Source organism: Coturnix japonica, chromosome 32 (assembly GCF_054131305.1).
Source record: "Coturnix japonica strain WE chromosome 32, WE-NBRP24, whole genome shotgun sequence".
Taxonomy (NCBI): Eukaryota; Metazoa; Chordata; class Aves; order Galliformes; family Phasianidae; genus Coturnix; species Coturnix japonica.
This window is the reverse complement of record NC_140694.1, coordinates 4,231,924-4,254,331: the sequence shown is the minus strand read 5'-3', so window position 1 is coordinate 4,254,331 and position 22,408 is coordinate 4,231,924. Positions and strand designations below refer to the sequence as shown.

Here is a 22,408-nt window from a genome sequence, read left to right as displayed (position 1 = left end):
TCTCATCCAATAATGTTCATCAAACAGTGCAACTTGTCCTTTGGGGATGCCTTTGTTCTGCATCCACCAGTTCCAACGGAGTCTTCTTGGCTTGTTTTAGATCAGTTTTTCAACAGATAAAGAAAGGGGCTTTGAATTACAAAGTGAAATTGCAGAATGCATGATTCTCAACCAAACAGAATGGGATGTGGGATGCAGGGTGAATACCTGAGCCAACACCACCTGCAAGCAACCCTTCAATATCTTAGGAATCTCTAGCCATCCCAAATCCAGTGTTGTGCTTGATCTATCATCTCTGCTGAGTTTTTAGCCTGCTGATGGTGAGCATAATGGTGGTGATGGGTGAGCAGTTGGACTAGAGGGTATTAATCAACCTTAAGGAGCCTGTGATCAGAGGAATGTGAATGTGCTGTTAAAGGTCACAAGCGCTGCACTGCAGCATGAGCATACACAGCGAAAGGTTTTCAGTAGAGCTTCAGTTCATAAATGAGGACTGGGTTATGGAAAAGAGGTTCAAGATAGAAACCAGAAACCAGATCTTAACGCCAGGTTCTGTGAATGCAGCCAGTTGAATTTCACAGATATTGACTTTCAATGACAATTTCTTGTGTTATTTTATCCTCCAGCTCCACCCTGAACAGGAACATGTCAGTGACAAGCATTACTCCTCCAGGCTTGACCTGACAGTGCTTTACTTGCACTATGAGCTAATGGCTGTGCTTACAGCACCTCAGGGAGACACCTCAGAGATCACAACGTCCTTCGGGTACAGCAGGAGACACTCAACTCTCCAAATGTGGAGTTTAATTTGTCAAAAGAGGAGACTGGATTCCCATGCTAAGAACTTAGGACCGTTTCAGTCATAGGTTTAAAGATGATGTAAGTGCTGAGGCAATTCATGAACTAGAAGAATGAAGCCCAGATGTCAGGGCTCAAGTCGTGACTCCAGTTGTCTCTTTGTTTATGAAGTTTGCCAGTGCTGAAACAAAATATGGGCACACAAAATATGTACAATGGTAAAGAACTGCAGGGACATTGCTGACCATGAGGCATTCATTTATCATAAGGCCAAACATACACGTTTAATCCTAGTTCTAATTGCTAGATTCTAATTCAGAAGCTGGCAAATTGGCAGCTTTTATAAACCACGTACCAGATTACCTTATCTCCACAAGTTGAAAGACATACACTGTACAGGGGACAGAGCCAAAGGAAGAAGCCCAGGGCTTAAAGAAAATGTCTAAACTCGGAAAACTGAGGAAAGAATTGGAACAAGCAAACTAGAAGGAAATAAATGGAGGGTGTTCTATTACTGCATTGTAACCCCCTGGAAAACAAATCGAGCCTAAAAGATGGAGACAACACTTAGGACTGAAAAGAAAAACAGAATTCCTTTATGGAAGTTAATTGGAGCGCAAAAGTTAGATGATGAAACTGGCCTCTATTAACACACAGTGGAATAATTGTAGTCACCTCACCACTGCTGGATGTGAGCCCAGCCACACAAAAGCAGCTGCTGGTTTTCACTGCAGATACTGCAGGAAGGAGGAACAGCCTCCGGACTGAACCAGCTGAGCGTGGCCCTACCAGGATTTGCTCCAAAAGTCTTATTACCAGTAGTGCTTCCTGCTGAAATACATGGGGGTCCTCCTTTGATTTCAACCCCAACCCACCCCACCATGCCCCCTGATAACATCCATCAGGGCCACATCTCCACAGTTCCTGAACACCTCCAGGGATCCCACCACCTCCCTGGGTAGCCTGTGCCAGTTAATTCTGAGGGCAGACCTGCCAGTATGAAATATTATGCTAACGTGACAAAGAGGGAGAAGAAAAGCAAAATTAAGACTAGCTGACAAGCCTTGGCAGGAAGTTCTGCTCTCCATAAGTTTAGTCCCGTTATTCAATTCTGTTTGGAGCTGTCTCCATGCCTCTCTGGAGTTTGTTCATTGAGAAGAAGCAATTAAGTAAGCTCTCCAATGCCAAAGTGCATACACTACTCTAGGGCTTTGTTGTTTCTCCATGGATCAACAAGGGTGACAAGCCAGAAGAATATGATGAAGAGCCTCATGCATACTCAGTGTAAAAAAGAAAAAGGCAATTGTTGCTGGTAAGAAGGTGCATTTGCATTTGTGTCTTCTGCAGAGGGTACTGCAGAAATGGAAAGTCTTCCACTGGAGCAAACAAAGGGCTCTCATTTATTGCAATCAAGGCCCAGCGTGTGGATCTCAGAGATCAGACCTAAACCCTGCAGCAAAACAGAGACCTGCGTGGGAAAGTTCAGTTTCTCCCTACATCTGTGTAAGAAAAAGCCCACCATGGAATGACAGCTAAGTAAACATCCCTGTGACTCGTCACAGGTCTCTTCTACATGTCGCTGAGCAATTCAAGATATTTAATTTGGTCTTCTTGCCAGATTTACTAAGTAAAAATCAACCAAACATCTCCTTCTACTGATTAAGAATGCTCTAAACATGCTTCTGCAGAGGTTTCCACCCAGTGACAAACAGCTCCTCCCATCACGAATGTTTATTTGTTATATTTGGTCATGCAAAGCTGATTGATAGAGATATTATTGGAATGATTGCTTCCCTACTTCTAAACTATTCCAGTGCAATCAAAAAGGCTGTCTGAACCTGGAGCTGAAAGTACTGCTCTATGGTGATGCAGTGGTAAACCTGCTGACTGAATGCACTGGCCAATAGCTGTGAACTGCAGACATTCATCAGCTGGCATGAAGCAATCTGGTTCAGATACCAAGCAGCTGGGTAGACTGGCTTACCCTACACTCAGTGCTATCATGTTTAGGGCAAAACCAGGACTCACGTCAGTCCATGGGATGCAATTTCATGTATTTGGTACAGTCAGTGAATGCCTGCAGCCCCAGTTCTAATCATCAGATCACAGCAACTATGCCTTGACTGGAAGAGGAAAGGAGAAGGATCAAAGCAAATACCTCTCACTCTCATCTTGGTGCTGACATCAACATTTTTGGCAACAAATTTCACTTCTGCTCCATCATCGTTCTTGGTGACGTTCTTTATCATTAGGCTGTGAGTAGTTTGGGTTCTCTTGATGATGCAGGTCTCGCTTTCCTGTAAGACTTTACCATTGATGTACCAAGTGCCGCAACACGTTGTTGTAAGGTCAATAGTAAACATGGCATTCCTTCCAGGTACAGCTTCACCAGTTGTTCGTGGGGATTTCACAGCCAGGACTGGTTCTGAGGAAGAACAACATGGATGTCTTCATGCTCTTTAGATGCAAGTCTGGTATCTCATTTAGAGATGGAAGATTAAATCATAGGTACATTTCTACTTCACCCTTTGCATGAGTGCTGGAAGAAGCACTTCTATGCTTCAAATCTGTTACAGAAAGTTCTGCCTCTTGCACATGTGAGATATCAAAAGATAATAATATTCATGTCTCTGTCACAGAAACAGAACTTGTATCACTTTAGTGGTAGCTGGAGGTTGATAGGAGATAGGAGAACTAGGAATAAAGGAAAGCCTTTGGTGTGTTAATGCACTACTATCCTTCAAGTCAAAGAAAACAACTTTAGGGAACCAACACAGCTGCTCAGCACACACTGACCCATTTCCATTGGGGCTTTTGTGCTTACCAAGGTGCACGCTCCCTGGGAATTCCAGAGACGGGCTCTGTCCATGCGCATTGACTGCAGACACTCGGAACTGATCATCAGCCTCTTCAGAAAGATTGCTCACCATGAACTCTGGGACGGGGACATGAGACTCGTGGCACCTCACCCAGGTGAAGCCAGTTAGTTTATTGGGTTCCACAATGTAGCCATCGATTGGAATGGGGGTTGCATCTTCGGAGGGGACCATGCCAGCGTCACTGAGGTTTCTGTTTTATTTTTCACCACGGGGTCAGCTGGGGGCTGGGTGGGAGGTTTTCTGGGAGCTGAACAGAAAGAAATACAGAAATATTAGCATAAGGTCATGTAGGCTGGAAAAGACCTTCAAGATCAGCAGACTCAACTTTCAGCATGACCTACTGAGTCCCACCATTAACTACTGTGGTACCTGAGGACATACATGACAAGCTTATTCCTGCAGGTATTTGCATAGTGAATATATTCACCCTCTGGTTGCTTCTGAACATTTTAGAAGTTAAATTCCCAGCAGACGTTTTCACTGTGTGCAGCCACTGATACAGGCAGGAGGCTGGGAATTACCTGATGGGCTCTAGTTACAGACTACTGACACAGTAAAGGATTGATTTCATTTCATTTTGGCCATCAGAAGGTATGGTGTCTGCTTTAAGTCACCCAATTATAATTTAAGACTCCAATTATAATCATATGGAGAACAGCGCATTTAGGAGAACTCATCTCATCTCAATAAACCTGAATGAAATCACAGAATCATAGGATCACGGGAGGGCTTGGGTTGGAAGAAACCTTCAAGATCATCCAGTTCTAAACACCCTGCCATGGGCTGGCTGCCCACTAACCAGCTCAGGCTGCCCATCACCCATCCAACCTCGCCTTCAACACCAAGGACAGGCACCCACAGCTTCTCTGGGCAGCCTGAAATGGAAGCAATGAGCCACACGTTGAAGACACGGAAATATTCATTACTGTAGAGAGAGCCAAATACTCCATACATATTGCCTGCCTGGTCAATTGCATTAAAATGCCAACAACAGACTCATCCAGCTCATTGAAAATGGTGTGAACATGGCGTACAGTATTCTTCCAGCAGCTAGTTAGATCTGCAAAGAGCAAAGACAGGAAATCTCAATGCCATACAATTTTCCTGACCCATCCTGACACATAACTGCTTTGATGTGCACTGTTACCAGCCTGTCAGTTGCTGTTAGTCAGTGCTGGATGCCAAAGGTCCCACTAACATAGCATGAAGCCAAAAGCTAGACGCTGGAATCAGATCTCCTGACCTTACCATCAGAAATTGAGATGTCATATTTTGCTCAGAGGTGCCTGCTTTTAGGAGGGACAGCTACCGAGCTTTTTCTGCTCCAGGAACCAGCTTGAGCTCCAGAATTTAAACAGCAGTCAGAAATTAAACTGAGCTTTGTCACCTCCATCAAATAGAAGGAGTGGTTGGGTGGTACAGCTTTCCAAATAACTTAGAAACTGGCACAACAATCAGATGCCTACCTTTTCTTTTTGAACTTGTTAATACATAGAGCTTAATAGCATCAGAATGCCCCAAGCACTTCAGATAACATGACAGCTATAAACCCTTCTTTAAGGATTCCTTAGAGTAACTGTAATTCAGTGGTGCTGGTGGGAGAAGGGAAGTCCTGATCTTCCCAGATGGTGAATAGAGTTGATGTTCACATGCAGACTGGTGCTGCAGCACAGCCAGAAACCACTCATTTGGGAAACACAGCACCAAGAAAATAACAGGAATAGCTTCATAAAATCAGGCAGCTTCACCCAAATTTCCCTCTGATCATCACAGTGGCCCTCCTTTGGACCCACCCCAACAGCTCCACATCCTTCCCAGGCCTGGACACAGTGCTGCAAATAGGGCCTCACAAGAGCTGAGCAGGAGGGGACAATCACCTCCCTCTCCTGCTGGCCACCCCTTTTTCAGTGCAGCCCAGAATACACATGGATCTATCTTTTTCATATGTATATTCCCATAGATGTACATATATATACCACACCTACACCCCCACAATCTGCTACAACTTCATATTCCTCCCCATATTTGCCCCCGACAGCCCCCAGTAGCCCCATATCACCCTAAGGCCCCCACAACCCTCTATCTCTCCATACACCACCCCTTAAAGCCCCATACCTGCCCATATCCTCCAATAGCTCCCCACAACCCCTACACACCCTCACAGCCCCCTAGAGCCCCTAGTCCTCCTATGGCCCACCACAGCCCCATATCCCCCCTACAGTCCCCCTCAGCTCCTTTTACAGCCCCTGCACAGCTCTATAGAACAGTCTGATAGAACTACCTCTAGTAGAAGCAATCTCCACACCGAGATCCTTTCCCAGTGGCACTCAGCCCTTCAGTGGGGTCTAAGAGAGCTGCAGCCAGACTCAAACACAACTGCTCACACAGCTCAGCTGCCTTCACCTGTGCTCCTGACGCTGACACATTGCAGCCCCACATCCCCCTCTGCCCCCCCCACAACGGCCACTCCCGTGCACTGCGGCTCAGCCAATCGGAGCCGGCAGAGCTGCCGCTGCCCAATGGGAGGCCGGGGGAGGCCGGCGCTGGGACGGGGAGAGGAGAGAAGAGACAGAGGCAGCACTGAGGTGGGATGGGCTGATGGGGAGTGCGGGGAGGACAGGGGGGTGTGGGGCTGTGGGGGGGCAGAGGGGGATGTGGGGCTGCAATGTGTCAGCGTCAGGAGCACAGGTGAAGGCAGCTGAGCTGTGTGAGCAGTTGTGTTTGAGTCTGGCTGCAGCTCTCTTAGACCCCACTGAAGGGCTGAGTGCCACTGGGAAAGGATCTCGGTGTGGAGATTGCTTCTACTAGAGGTAGTTCTATCAGACTGTTCTATAGAGCTGTGCAGGGGCTGTGGGGGTCTCTAGGGAGTTTCTATTTCCTCTCACAAACGTCCTACAAACCATGTCTGGGCAGTGCTGTCTCGGCCTTGATCTCAGCTCCTGAGACTGTCAGATGTGAAGCAGCAGCAGCTGGGACAGGGCTGGCTCTGTGTGCCCTCTGTGGGTCTGTGGGCACAGAGTGGGGCAGAGGGATGACTGTGAGAGGGAGGAATTGCCCAGCCACTAGAAAGAGGAAATCAGCTGAAAAGGGGAGATTTGAGAAGCACTGAGGCTGTGGCTGTTTGGACAGTAAGAAGAAACCAAGCTGTCACTGTGCAGATGGGAACTCCAGTAGGAGAGCTGTGGTGGCTTTACAGATGGCAGACAGCACCTGGAGTGTAGAGCCAAGGGTAGGGGGGGGATCTTCCTCTTAGCAATGCCATGCAAAGAATGATGCAGACTCCTGCAGGGTCGGCTTTGCTGTGTGACCCTGGGTGGAAGCAGCTGGAAGGTCTCAGCCCTTCTGCGTTATCCCAGGAGCAGGAGAATGGAGTTGTAGCAGATTAAGGGGGTGTAGGTGTGGTATATATATGTACATCTATGGGAATATCCATATGAAAAAGATAGATCCATGTGTGTTCTGGGCTGCACTGAAAAAGGGGTGGCCAGCAGGAGAGGGAGGTGATTGTCCCCTCCTGCTCAGCTCTTGTGAGGCCCTATTTGCAGCACTGTGTCCAGGCCTGGGAAGGATGTGGAGCTGTTGGGGTGGGTCCAAAGGAGGGCCACTGTGATGATCAGACGGAAATTTGGGTGAAGCTGCCTGATTTTATGAAGCTATTCCTGTTATTTTCTTGGTGCTGTGTTTCCCAAATGAGTGGTTTCTGGCTGTGCTGCAGCACCAGTCTGCATGTGAACATCAACTCTATTCACCATCTGGGAAGATTAGGACTTCCCTTCTCCCACCAGCACCACTGAATTACAGTTACTCAGTGGTTAAACAAAGGAATCCTTAAAGAAGGGTTTACAGCTGTCGTGTTATCTGAAGTGCTTGGGGCATTCTGATGCTATTAAGCTCTATGTATTAACAAGTTCAAAAAGAAAAGGTAGGCATCTGATTGTTGTGCCAGTTTCTAAGTTATTTGGAAAGCTGTACCACCCAACCACTCCTTCTATTTGATGGAGGTGACAAAGCTCAGTTTAATTTCTGACTGCTGTTTAAATTCTGAATCTTGAGCTGGATCCTGGAGTAGAAAAAGCTCAGAAACTGTCCCTCCTCCAAGCAGGCACCTCTGAGCAAAATATGACATCTCAATTTCTGATGGTAAGGTCAGGAGATCTGATTCCAGCGTCTAGCTTTCGGCTTCATGCTGTGTTAGTGGGACCTTTGGCATCTAGCACTGACCAACAGCAACTGACAGGCTGGTAACAGTGCACCCCAAAACAGTTATGCGTCTATTTATGTTATGAGGGAAAACTGTATCGCATTGAGAATTCCTATTTTTACTCTTTTCAGATCTAACTAGCTGCTGGAATAATCCTGTACGCCATGTTCACACCATTTTCCATGAGCTGGATGAGTCTGTTGTTGGCATTTTAATACCATTGACCAGGCAGGCAATATGTATGGAGTATTTGGCTCTCTCTACAGTCATGAATATTTCCGTGTCTTCAACGTGTGGCTCATTGCTTCCATTTCAGGCTGCCCAGAGAAGCTGTGGATGCCTGTCCTTGGTGTTGAAGGCGAGGTTGGATGGGTGATGGGCAGCCTGAGCTTGTTAGTGTGCAGCCAGCCCATGGCAGGGTGTTTAGAACTTAATGACCTTGATGGTTTCTTCCAACCCAAGCCCTCCCGTGATCCTATGATTCTGTGATTTCATTCAGGTTTATTAAGATGAGATGAGTTCTCCTAAATGCGCTGTTCTCTATATGATTGTAATTGGAGTCTTAAATTATAATTGGGTGACTTAAACCAGACACCAAACTTTCTGATGGCCAAAATGAAATGAAATCAATCGTTTACTGTGTCAGTAGTCTGTAACTAGAGCCCATCAGGTAATTCCCAGCCTCCTGCCTGTATCAGTGGCTGCAAACAGTGAAAAGGTCTGATGGGATTTTAACCTCTAAAATGTTCAGAAGCAACCAGAGGGTGAATATATTCCCTATGCAAATACCTGCAGGAATAAGCTTGTCATGTATGTCCTCAGGTAGCACAGTAGTTAATGGTGGGACTCAGTAGGTCATGCTGAAAGTTGAGTCTGCTGATCTTGAAGGTCTTTTCCAGCTTAAATGACCTTATGCTAATATTTCTGTATTTCTTTCTGTTCAGCTCCCAGAAAACCTCCCACCCAGCCCCCAGCTGACCCCGTGGTGAAAAATAAAACAGAAACCTCAGTGATGCTGGCATGGTCCCCTCCGAAGATGCAACGCCCCATTCCAATCGATGGCTACATTGTGGAAGGCAATAAACTAACTGGCTTCACCTGGGTGAGGTGCCACGAGTCTCATGTCCCCGTCCCAGAGTTCACGGTGAGCAATCTGTCTGAAGAGGCTGATGATCAGTTCCGAGTGTCTGCAGTCAATGCGCATGGACAGAGCCCGTCTCTGGAATTCCCAGGGAGCGTGCACCTTGGTAAGCACAAAAACCCCAATGGAAATGGGTCAGTGTGTGCTGAGCAGCTGTGTTGGTTCCCTAAAGTTGTTTCCTTTGACTTGAAGGATAGTAGTGCATTAACACACCAAAGGCTTTCCTTTATTCCTAGTTCTCCTATCTCCTATCAACGTCCACCTACCACTAAAGTGATACAAGTTCTGTTTCTGTGACAGAGACATGAATATCCTTATCTTTTGATATCTCACATGTGCAAGAAGCAGAACTTTCTGTAACAGATCTGAAGCATAGAAGTGCTTCTTCCAGCACTCATGCAAAGGGAGAAGTAGAAATGTGCCTATGATTTAATCTTCCATCTCTAAATGAGATACCAGACTTGCATCTAAAGAGCATTAAGACATCCATGTTGTTCTTCCTCAGAACCAGTCCTGGCTGTGAAATCCCCCCTAACAACTGGTGAAGCTGTACCTGGAGGGGATGCCATGTTTACTATTGACCTTACAAAATGTTGTGGCACTTGGTACCTCAGTGGTAAAGTCTTACAGGAAAGCGAGACCTGCATCATCAAGAGAACCCAAACTACTCACAGCCTAATGATAAAGAACGTCACCAAGAACGATGATGGAGCAGAAGTGAAATTTGTTGCCTAAAATGTTGATGTCAGCACCAAGATGAGAGTGAGAGGTATTTGCTTTGATCCTTCTCCTTTCCTCTTCCAGTCAAGGCATAGTTGCTGTGATCTGATGATTAGAACTGGGGCTGCAGGCATTCACTGACTTTACCAAATACCTGAAATTGCATCCCATGGACTGACGTGAGTCCTGGTAATGACCTAAACATGATAGCACTGAGTGTAGGGTAAGCCAGTCTACCCAGCTGCTTGGTATCTGAACCAGATTGCTTCATGCCAGCTGATGAATGTCTGCAGTTCACAGCTATTGGCCAGTGCATTCAGTCAGCAGGTTTACCACTGCATCACCATAGAGCAGAACTTTCAGCTCCAGGTTCAGACAGCCTTTCTGATTGCACTGGAATAGTTTAGAAGTAGGGGAGCAATCATTCCAATAGTATCTCTATCAATCAGCTTTGCATGACCAAATAGAACAAATAAACATTCATTATGGGAGGAGCTGTTTGTCACTGGGTAGAAACCTCTGCAGAAGCATGTTTAGAGCATTCTTAATCAGTAGCAGGAGATGTTTGGTTGTTTTTTACTTAGTAAATCCGGCAAGAAGACCAAATGAAATATCTTGAATTGCTCAGCACTGACACAATGATGAGTGCAGGAACAGAAGGTGATACTTTTTCAGAGATCTTGCAGCAAACATTGACCACATTAGCCTGATATCAATTGAAATAACGAGGCCTTTGCTCCTGACAGGTGCTGCAGTGAGATTTACCAATAAGAGCAAAGATGTAGAAAAGATCTCTGCTTTGCTGCAGGGTGTAGGTCTGATCTCTGAGATCCACACGCTGGGCCTTGATTGCAATAAATGAGAACCCTTTGTTTGCTCCAGTGGAAGACTTTCCATTTCTGCAGTACCCTCTGCAGATGACACAAATGCAAATGCACCTTCTTCCCAGCAACAATTGCCTTTTTTTTTTTTACACTGAGTATGCATGAGGCTCTTCATCATATTCTGCTGGCTTGTCACCCTTGTTGATCCATGGAGAGACGAGAAAGCCCTAGAGTAGTGTATGCACTTCGGCATTGGAGAGCTTACTTAATTGCTTCTTCTCAAAGAACAAACTCCAGAGAGGCATGGAGACATCTCCAAAGAGAATTGAATAATGGGTATAAATTTAAGGAGAGCAAAACACCCTGCCAAGGCTTGTCAGCTAGTCTTAATATTGCTTTTCTTCTCTTTCTTTTTCACGATAGCATAATATTTCATACTGGCAGTTCTACCCACAGAATTAACTGGCACAGGCTACCCGGGGAGGTGGTGGGATCCCTGGAGGTGTTCAGGACCAATTCTTGGGACCAGTGCTTTTTTACATGGTTATCAGTGACACCAATGATGCAATGGAGTGCACCCTCTGCTGTTTGCTGAGTGGTGCAGCTGATGCAGTGGAAGGAAGGGATGCCATTTAGAGGGAGCTGAACCGAGAGGTTGGCCTAGGTGAATCTAATGAGGTTCAACACAGCAAAGTGCAAGTTTTGCACTTGGGCTGGAGGAATCCCAGGCATTTCTACAGCCTGGGAGGAGCAGTCCTTAAGAGAAGACCCCCCAGAGAAGGACCTGGGGGTCCTGGTGGATGAAAAACAGAACGTGAGCCATCAGCGTGCTCTTGCAGCTCAGAGAGCAAATGGTCCCCTGGGCTCCATCAGAAGAGGGGATGGCCAGCAGGGACAGGGAGGTGATTGATCTTCATGATCCTTGAGGTCCCTTCCAACCCGGGCCATTCTATGATTCTGTGATTACACTCGCTGTCAGAAATAACGGCAGCTGTACAGAAGCTGGATATATTTGGGGACAGTTCTTGTAACCAGCTGATTTTAAGACCTTGCCCCAGTCGAGAGTCTAAATTGCATGTCAGAAGAAAGCTGGGAAAGTGGTTATTGCTCATTCTTTTTCATTTGCTGATTCTTTCTTTCGGGTTCCTTTTCCAAAGGAGATTCTGGTGATGGAAGCAGTTGAAGAAAGAACCAAAGCAGCTCTTGCCAAGAGTGCTTGAAGTCCCTGTGGAGAGAAGCAAAGAACTTGGGCTTCCTCTGGCATGCTCCCCACCATGTCTCAGGAAGGAGACAACTGCTGTTCCACTTTCTGCTCTGTGTGTGGAAAGGTACGTCTGGGTTTCTTCTGCTTGTTTTTTCTTTCTTTTTCTGGCTTTGAAGGAGAAGGGGTGGAGCAAGGGGAGACCCACTTGTCATTTGTTACCTCAAGAACAGGATGGATTCTGCATTCACTGTGAAAAACCTGGGCTAGTAGGATGGGCATGTTTCAGGCTGGACTCTTCTTTTGCTGCTTGGTTTCCTTTTGGCTACAGGGAGACAGCTGTCTAAAGGTGTGTTTTCAAACCCACTCTCCAAAACCATGTTTCACTGTTGCAGGTGGTTCAGTGTGCTCTTGCAGTGCAGATGCTGTAGTTTGCTGTAGAATCTGAATGGTTTCTGTTCCTAGGGGAGGACTGGGAGGAGGTAGTGAGAAGAGAATTCAATGCCTGAGGTGTATCTTAGTGAGAAATGTTGGCATGAGGTGCTGAAAGTCTTGAGCTGTCAAAGGCCAGTGAGGCTGAGACTCCTTAACCTGCTGGAGCAGGGTGGAAGCAAGGAGTGGGCACTGCCGTCCCACCAGCTGCACTTGGTTCTGGTCTTCCAGGTCTGTGCTGGCCTGGATTTCTTCTGAGAAGTTTGTTGGAGCTGCTTGGAGTAGTGAAGGGTGGGGAAGAAGTGCTGCTCAAGAGCTAAGGCTCCGCTTGATCATTTTGGATGGATTTAACCATGGTATCTGAAGACATAGTTTCCATCAGAATGATCCCAGCATTGTGCAAGTGTCTCAGCTGAAGCCCCTGAGCAGATGTGTGAGACCACCCGCCTCCTCCAGATGAGCCATAGGAAAGCTGACTGTGCCCAGTAATTACAGCTTCTGCAGATTGAATGTGCTTCCAAGTGTTTTCCTTAGTGATCAATCATGTCCCAGCACTGTGATATTCCATCTCTGGCACAATCTGGAGCATCTCTGCAAACCTTGGGTGCTCATTCCCACCAGCGTTTCTTCCTTTCTCTCTTTAGAATCAGTGTGGTGCAGTTCCCAGTGTTTGTGAGCAGCAGCCAGCAGGCTGCAAGAGATCCAATGGCAGCTTTCAGCACACAGAGTGATGTGATGGGGACAGACTGTCCTTACCGCCATGCAGAAGGGAGTTTTTACCGTCCTCTCTCAAGAAGTATGAAAGAATAGAGTTTGAATGATACTTGTGAGCAGGTGCTGTGCTGTAGGGGATGTCAGGTAACCATTCCTATGGGGGTGCGGGAAGGAGCAGTGAAAGTGATGTATTAGTTTGTGTTTTGGCTGTTAAAGAGGAGTTCCATTTCTGGAAGCAAAACTATGAGCTAAGATGGAAAACAGAAGGGAGAAGGCTGATACCTGGATCGTGGGCTGAGCTTTGGTGACTGCAGCCATTTGCAGTAGAAGTTTTGCTGTTTTGCACAGTGGGGTTCAGAATGGGAGCTGATGATGAATGGGAGCTGCTCGAGGGACAGACTTCCATGTACAAGTTCCAGTGCCTCAATGACTTTCTTGTAGCGAGGAACCCCAAACTGAACATAAGACTTGAGGCGCAGCCTCCCCAGTGTTGAGTCCAAGGGGATGATTACCTCTCTGCTCCTGCTGGCCACACTATTTCTTAGACAGGCCAGGATGCCGTGGGCCTTCTTGGCCACCTGGGCACACTGTTGGCTCATGTTCAGCTGAGCATCGACCAACAGCCCCAGGTCCATTTCCTCTGCACAGTCCTGCAGCCACTCAGCCCCAAGCCTATAGCGCTGCATGGGGTTATTGTGGCCAAAGTGCAGGACCTGGCACTTGGCCTGGGTGTACCACATCCCATTCACCTCAGCCCAGTGAGGTTGATCCAGCTTATCTAGATCCCTCTGAAGGGGCCTCCCTTCCCTCAGGCAGATCAACACCACCTCCCAGTCAAAAGACAAAAAGAGAAGAAAGCAGAAATGAAGAAGGCTTCTCTGAGAGCTGCCCCTGCACCTGCAGAGGTGAGTCCTTGTTATGGACAGACACAGCTCTTGTTGTCAGGGCCTCCATCTGTCAGACATGAATGAGACTGTATAATCCTGAGGGAAGTGGTGTCCTGGTTCTGTACTTGCTTTTTTCCTTTGCAGTTTTTGAAGTGTTGCACAAAATGAAGGAGAAATCTCTAAAGCAGGTGGTCGGGATGCTGGCATGGTGATGTTACTTAGTAATTAGTGCTATTATTTTGTAGTATATTAATAGTTTGCTAATAAACAAAAAACAAGGGGGGGAGGAAGGCGTTCTGATAACAGAGGATGCTGAGAAGGCAGAAACACTGAATGACTTCTTTGCTTCTGTCTTTAGTGAAAAGGCTCTCCCTCAGAAATCCCAGACCCTGGAGGCTAATGAGAGAGTCTGGACAATAGGAGATTTCTCTTTAGTCAGGGAAGAGGTGGTCTGTGATTGCCTAGGAAACATTAATGTCCATAAATACATGGGATGGGTGCATGGGGTGCATCCACGGGTGCTGAGAGAACTGGTGGAGGTCATTGCTGAGCTGCTCTCTGTAATCTTTCAGAGGTCTTGGAGAACTGGGGAGGTGCCTGAAGACTGGAGGATGACCAATGTCACTGCAGTCTTCAAAAAGGGCAAGAAGGAAGAGCCAGGTAATTATAGGCCAGTCAGCCTCACCTCTGTCCCAGGGAAGGTGATGGAACAGCTTGTGCTGGATGCCATCTCCAGAGAACTGGGTGATAAGGAGGTTATCAGGAGTACTCAGCATGGGTTCACCAAGGGGAGGTCGTGCTTGACCAACCTGGTGGCCTTTTATGAAGATGTCACTAGCTGGGTGGACGGGGCTAGAGTGGCAGATGTAGTCTACCTTGATTTCAGAAAGGTTTTTGATACTGTCCCCCATGACATCCTTATAACAAAGCTGAGGAAGTATGGGATAGATGAGTGGACAGTGAAGTGGGTCGTGAACTGTCTGACTGGCAGAGTGCAGAGGGTTGTCGTTGGCGGTGCTGAGAGGGGATTTGATCCAGGTTTATAAATACCTGAGGTGTGGGGGCCATAGTGGCACGGCTGGTCTCTTTTCAGTAGTGCGTGGGGACAGGACTAGGGGTAATGGGCTGAAACTTCTGCATAGGAAGTTCCGCACAAATGTGTGCAAGAACCTCTTTACGGTGAGGCTGACGGAGCACTGGAACAGGCTGCCCAGGGAGGTGGTTGGGTCTCCTTCTCTGGAGATATTCAAGACCCGCCTGAACACCTACCTGTGCAACGTGGTGTAGGGAACCTGCCATGGCAGGGGGGTTGGGCTCAATGATCACTAGAGGTCCCTTCCAACCCCTACAATTCTGTGATTCTGTTGGAAGGTGGGAATGCAAGAGAGAATATTGCGAGCAAAAGCTGTGGAGCGAGATAAATGGCATGAGAAAGCAAAGCTGAGAACTAAGGAAAGCTCCAGAAGAGAAAACAAAGTCCAGTAGGGCATATTTAGAGACAGGTGAAGCATCCATGAGTGCACTGAGGAGTACTAGGGTGCTCTGGAATGTCTCTTGGGCTCCCTACAGCACACATACTTGCTCTGGGGCATGTCTGGATGTCTGTAGAGCTAATTGTGGGGCCCTGAGAAACGTCTGGGGCACATTAGGGGGCACTGGCTTCCATGTGAGTGTTCCCAGGTTCCCAGAAGTCAACAGGGAAGCCTTTGGAGACCCCTTGGGAAGACTCAGTGGGGCCCTAGAGTGATGTAGCAGCTTGTGTTGGTTGCATCTGCTTGGCAGGGAAGCGATTTCCCTGGTGAGAGCTGAGTGACTGGAAGGTGATTTCCTTGGTTTAATTAATTTAATTACCTGGATTATAATTAAATAACACTGTTCAGCGTTCATTAAAGATTTCTTTTTTTTCCAAAGTACTTCAGTTGTGCAGCTGTAGCAGCTTTGCTAAGATATATCGAGTTTATTCAAAATTCCAGTGATGCTCCTAAAGCACTTGAAGTGCATTTGAGGGGGGGAGTGACAAAACAGCTCTGAGAGACACATCATCAGATCAGAACATTGGAACGGTAACTAATAGCAGAGATTCTGATAAGAATATTGAAGTTTTCAAATTACCTTTTCTTAAAGTTGTATTTCACCAAGGTTCATCAATGTGCACACTGAAGAGCTGACTTGTTATCTTTCTTTTTATAAAAAATCATGTGTTACAATTGAGAGCAGAAGTTATAGGATGGAACATTCTCCAAGTAAAGTGCAAAAGACATTTCTTCATAGTTCCAATTAATGTCTTATGTTTTGTTCAGACTCACTAAATGATGTATTTCAGGGTACATCATGTGGGAATATAAGAAGACTATTCAGAGCAGGAGCTGCAGAGCAAGATGAACGACATGAGAAGGTAAGGCTGGGAACCAAGGACACAGCTTTTGTGTCACTCAGCCACCTGTGGCAGAGGTCAGGATTTCTGCAGGGATGGGAAATCATCCCATCACTTAGTGCCTTACAAGGAGCTGAGAAGCTTTTCTTGCTCAAGTCCTGCTTCCAAGCTTAACCACCTACAATGAAGTAGATGTCACTTTGCTGGTGTCCTTCAATTCCGTGTCTGCATTTTCCCAAAATCAGGAGGTAACCAGCTGCAGTGAAGTGAGCGATTTCAGTGCCTGTTTCTGATGGTGGCAATGAGTTCAGAGGTCACAATTAACTGACGATTCCTGTTTCCATTCTGACAAAGTCTGTAGTTGCAGCTGACTTCCTGAGGCTGCCATACGTGGTGGTGATGCAGCCTTGGGCTTCTTGGGGATTTGCATGACTCCCACCTTTCCTTTCTGTGTCTTGCAGGTCAGCTGGTGCTGGAAGCAGCCGGTATCTGAGTAGGAATGAAGGTGAGTGCAGGAGCAGCTGCTGAGGGGAGGAAGGAAGTCCATGCTAATGAGCTCTGGAGCATCTGCGGGTCTGGTACCAGAGGAGGCAGCAGTGATGCTGGAGGGCACGTGGTGAGTGCGTGGACAGGGTGGCACAAACGTGTGCGTGTGCTGAGGAGTTGGGTTGCACACAGGTGTACACAAAGGGGTGTTTGTGGAAGGTGTAGGCACGTACGTGTTCCCAGGGGTGGTTTGCACACGTCTGTGAATACAAAGGAGGGCACACGATGCGGTGTGTGCATGGAGGTGTGCAAAGCAGGCAGGGTGGCACACGGGTGTGCATGTGCACATGGATAGGGGAAGGCTGGGGTTACAGGTTGACCTGTGCTGAGGTGAGTGGGGGCTCACGGTGTTGCTCAGTGGTAGATTTGTTTACACTGAGTGCTAACAGGAAACTCGCACACCCTTTTTGTTTCAGCTGTGCCAGCGCTGTGATCCCTTGCTGCTGGGATGTGCTGTTGGAAGGATGGTGTGCATGCCGAGCTCCCATCACTTCCAAGCCCTACAATTCTGTGATTCTGTGAATCAAGTGTAGAGCAAAAGGGATGTTTGGGCCAGGTGACTGTAAGAAGACTGGCTGCTTTGGATGGTGGCAGCTGATGGAAACAGGTGCTCTGGGGACCGTTCAGCTTTTAACAGAAGACAGGGGTCCTGCAGGAAGAACGACGAGGTTCTCAAAAGGCTTCAGACGTGCACACAGAGTACATCTGTCCTGCCGTGCCGTCTCTGCTTCTTTTTGATGAAAGCATTTTCATGACCACTTGTTGTGGCTGTTGCTTGTAGAAGGAGGAATGTTAGGTGCAGTTCTCACTGAGAACTTCTGCTAGGATTTCTGTGTAATTTGAATCATGAGTGTTAGCACAGTGAGTTGAAGGAGGGCCCCGGAAGCAAATTTGTTGCTGTTGAAGCACTGTGTGATGAGCAGGTGCGTGGTAAGACGTGCTGGCAGATGTTGAAGCCACTTTAAGATTGAGGTGAGAAGGAAAGGCGATGAAGGAGCTGATGGCAAAGAGCTTCCTTAGGAGGCTTGGTGCTTGCATGGGATTGTATCCGATCAACTTCTTGTGTGCTGGTGTCCATCTGTGGTTTGTGGAGCAGTTTTCATTCCAGGGTCTGTCTGGTAGGACTGTGGCTTGGGCCAGGCCAGGGCGAATCCAGTGTGCTTTACTCTCGTTCTTAGTGCTTGTTTTTGCTCAGGTGTCAATCCTCACAGAGCAAGGCCTGAGGGTGGGGTTTGCGGAGAAAGAGGACATGCAGGCCTTGTGTGACACCCACGGAGCTGCAGCGAGGCTGCATTGGTGTAAAACAAGGGAAATGCACAGAGATCTGAAGGTGGGTTTTGGGCTCGACTTATGCCAGAGGGGATGTGCGTGCTCCTTTACAATGTGCGTTTTCTGCCTACTGTATGGCAGGTGGGCTTGGAAAGTTGTTTCCGTGTTTCTGTTGTTGGGAGAAGCAGATATCAACTCTTCTCTCTATTGAAAGATTTAATAAAAGAGCCTCTCCTTGCTTCTTAGTGTATGAATCACAGAATCATAGAATCACCAGGGTTGGGAAAGACCTAAAAGAACAGTCCAACCGTTCTCTTATTACCAATAGCTCCCAATAAACCACGTCCTTCAACACAACATCCAGTCATTCCTTGAACACCCCCAGGTGGGATGGCTCCACCACCTCCCTGGGCAGTCCATTCCAGTGCCTGGCCACCCTTTCTGAGAAGTAATATTTCCTAATGTCCAGCCTGAACCTCTCCTGCCGCAGCTTGAAACCATTCCCTCTAGTTCTATCAGTAATGACACGAGAGAAGAGGCCGACCCCCAGCTCACTGCAACCTCCCTTCAGGAAGTTTTAGAGAGAAATGAGGTCTCCCCTGAGCCACCTCTTCTCCAGGCTGGACATTCCCAGCTCCCGCAGCCTCTTCTCATATGGCTCCATTGTGCTCCAGACCCCTCACCAGCTTTGTTGCCCTTCTTTGAACACGTTCCAATGCCTCAGTGTCTTTTTTGCAGTGAGGGGCCACAAACTGGAAACAGAATTCGAGTTGTGGCATCACCAGTGCTGAGTACAGGGGGACAATCGCCTCTCTGCTCCTGCTGGCATCAGTGTTTCTGATACATACGTTCTCATGTATGTAAGTGTCACATGTGTGACATCCTTTTTGATGGAGTTCCGTGACGGGAGTTCAGTGGATTTGAGAGCTGACTTGAAGCCTGTGGGCATCACCCAGGAGTTGGGGTGAGAGGATGAGGCGTAGAAACAGGAACCTCTTTGGTCGTTATTAACTCCCAACTTTTTGGTCAGGAATCTCTGTGTGTTTTTTTATCATGTAAAGAACAGAGTCATTGTGCAGCTTGTGAATGAATTGATTCACGCCTGCTGATTGGTGCTGTTCTCTACAGGGAGCTGCAGTGGAAATGGACACTTGTGGTCCACTGTCTGCCCCCCTCCCGCATGCCCAGATCAGCCAAGTTGTCAAGGCCTGGCTCTTGGTTGGTGAATTGTGCCAAGGTCAGAGAGTTGGATTTTCTGGGCTTTGAGACACGTCTTCCAGATGCACGTTGTGTTATTTCTGATGTGTTGACCTGTTGAGGTCCAGCCCCAAATGAGGATTCAAGTACTACCACCGCAGGAATGGTTTAGATTGGAATTGGAATGCAGAAGGCTGAAGCCAGCAGGAGCAGGGAATCCATCATCCAAGGGCTTGGTGCAGCTCTTCTTTGCTCAGTTGTGGAAGCATCGTAAAGTTGCTGGGCGGACAGGCATCACGTAGCCTGAGACTCAGCATGTCTTGCAGCAAGTGGATGGGACGGTTGTGCTGTGTGTGTTATTCCATGACTGTCTTAGCCCTGCTCACTGACCTGCTCTTTCTCTCTCCTCTCCTCGCCCTCCACCCACTGCCTCGGTGCAGCTTTTGCTCTCATTTCATCCGAGCAAAGCGACAAGGAACTGCTGCAGATAGCTTGAGGTGATCTCACTGCCAGGTACGTGCCATGTTTTGTCCCCCCCGCATGGTTTTGCAGGCCGTGTGGCACTGTGTTTAGTAACACAGCCTCATGCAGCTTTGATGTGACCCTGGTCACGGGTGGGTTTCTCCACTGCCCTGCAGCTCAGCCCTCAGAAGGGCTGTCTCTCAGAATGGCCGCCCTAGACCCCGTCCCCATCTCTGCTGCCCTCCCCGTCCCTTCAGCTGTTCCCGGTTCGGGCCGGGCGACACCGGGCAGGTGGGTGAGCGGAGCGGGGCAAGATGGCGGCAGGGAGTGGGGTGTGAGGGGCAGGGCGGGGCCTAACGGGGGTGGGGGGCGGGGCTAAGGGGAGGGGAGAGCGGGGATTGGTGGGAGAGGGAGCCAATAGGAGGTAGAGAGGAGTTGGGCACAGGGTGATGTTAACACCCCTTTGTGACGTCATAATGCCCCTTTGTGATGTCATAATGCTTCTTTGTTACATCATAATGCCCCTTTGTGACATCATAATGCCCCCTTTGTGACGTCATAATGTCCCTTTGTGACGTCATAATGCCCCTTTGTGACGTCATAATGTCCTTTTCTGATGTCATAATGCCGCTTTGTGATGTCATAATGCCGCTTTGTGATGTCATAATGCTCCATTGTGACGTCATAAAGCTCCTTTGTGACGTCGTAATGCCCCTTTGTGACATCATATAGCTCCTTTGTGATGTCATAAAGCTCCTTTGTGACGTCATAATGCCCTTTTGTGACATCATAATGTCCTTTTGTGATGTCATGAAGCTCCTTTGTGATGTCATAATGCTACTTTGTGATGTCATAATGCTTCTCTGTGACGTCATACTGTCCCTTTGTGACGTCATAATGCCCTCTGTGACGTCATAATGCGCCTTTTGACGTCATGATGCCCTTTGTGACATCATGAAGCTCATTTATGACATCATAATGCCCCTTTGTGACGTCATAATGTCAGTTTCGGATGTCATAATGCCCCTTTGTGATGTCATAATACCCCTTTGTGACGTCGCAGTGCTCCTTTGTGACGTCATAAAGCTCCTTTGTGACGTCGTAAAGCCCCTTTGTGACATCATAATGTCCTTTTCTGATATAATAATGCCCCTTTGTGACGTCATAATGCCCCTTTGTGACATCATAATGTCCTTTTCTGATATAATAATGCCCCTTTGTGACGTCATAATGCTCTTTGTGACGTCATAATGCTCTTTGTGACGTCATAAAGCTCCTTTGTGATGTCATAAAGCTCCTTTGTGATGTCATAATGCCCCTTTGTGACATCATAATGTTCTTTTGTGATGTTATAATGCCCCTTTGTGATGTCATAATGCTTCTTTGTTACATCATAATGCCCCTTTGTGACGTCATAATGTCCTTTTCTGATATCATAATGCCCCCTTGTGACGTCATAATGCCCCTTTTTAAAGTCATAATGCCCCTTTGTGACGTCATAATGCTTATTTGTGACGTCATAATGCCCCTTTGTGACATCATATCACCCCTTTGTGATGTCATACTGCCCCATATGAAGTCCAGACAGAGTCAAAACTTATGGACCTGCACGAGGATCACTTTCAAGACAGTGGCTCTGTTGCTTCAAGCTTATTTGCTTCGTCCTGCCGCCACTCTATTACCAAGTATCAGCAACCTCTTGCATGATTCAACTTGCAAACGTTTGACACTAACCCTTGTGTTTCTGTGCCTTCCTAGATAATTCGAGCCCTTGTCAACCCCAACGATCCAAACCAAGTAGTGATGTGCAGTGTGTTTCCATCAATGGAGAGTTCTTATTAAGCACAAATCGCTGCAATTCGGATGACAGCCTTCCACATGGTAACAGTGATGGACACAAGGGGCTCATCCACGTTCATGCTCTCATATCTCCTGGCTCTGCTGAAGCTCCTGACCTGAGCCTGCCAGACACCACAGTCACCTGCCTGGATTGTGACCCAGCGCCTTTGCAGTGCTGCCCATCCCAAGCACAGCCCGAGTGCCCCAACAGCAGCACCACCATGCAGGAGCAGGGCAGCATCAGTGAGGTGAAGCTGAGCATCTTAGATGGGGACTTAGAGTCAGGCTGCCAGTCCCAGGCACCAGGCAGCAGCACCAGCTCTGAGCCACTCTCATCTTGACAAGAGGAGTCCCATCTTCACCCTTGACCTCTCAAGCCCTCCTGTCTTTTATTGAATAAAGTCACTCTCATGCTCAATCATCGCCTTGGCTGCATTCCGAGTCTTCATTCACAGGGATTGGGATGAATGCAACAAACAGCAAGGCAGCTCAGCTTGCAATGCTATGGCTGTGGGGTTCGTGCAGGCAGAGCTCTGGGTTCCCATTTTGCCTGGCTTTAGGATGTCTGCAGCAAGATCTCTACCATTTTGTATGGCAGCAAATAATCTCTAGCATCCAGGTTGCTGCTCATGATAATCCCAGTCTTCCTGGCTGTCGCTTTGTGATACCTTTCAAAGCCTTTTGATACTCTTTGATGCCTTGGCTGCTCCCTAACACCTCTGTCCTCCTGCCATGTTGACTCATGTCTCCCACTTTGAAGCTGGCTTTGCAGATCGTCTCCAGCCCTGTCATCATCACGCTGCAGCAGGAGGTGCTCACCTGGCCCAGTGTCTGGCAGTGCTGCTTGTTCTGCAGATGAGCAGCTGCCTCCTCATCTCTTCAGCTACAGTAGTTTTTCTCAGGGCAGTTAGATGCAGTCACGCT

The 22,408-nt window shown here is 47.6% G+C and overlaps 1 long non-coding RNA gene across 1 annotated transcript; it reads left to right on the top strand.

Annotated features, from left to right (window-relative positions):
• The first annotated feature begins 13,898 nt into the window (after positions 1-13,898).
• Positions 13,899-21,823, top strand: LOC146755522 (uncharacterized). Its single transcript, XR_014938018.1, has 5 exons — positions 13,899-14,457; positions 16,121-16,192; positions 16,633-16,787; positions 19,624-19,696; positions 21,404-21,823. It is a non-coding gene; the product is annotated as an uncharacterized LOC146755522 (long non-coding RNA).
• Positions 21,824-22,408: the final 585 nt, after the last annotated feature.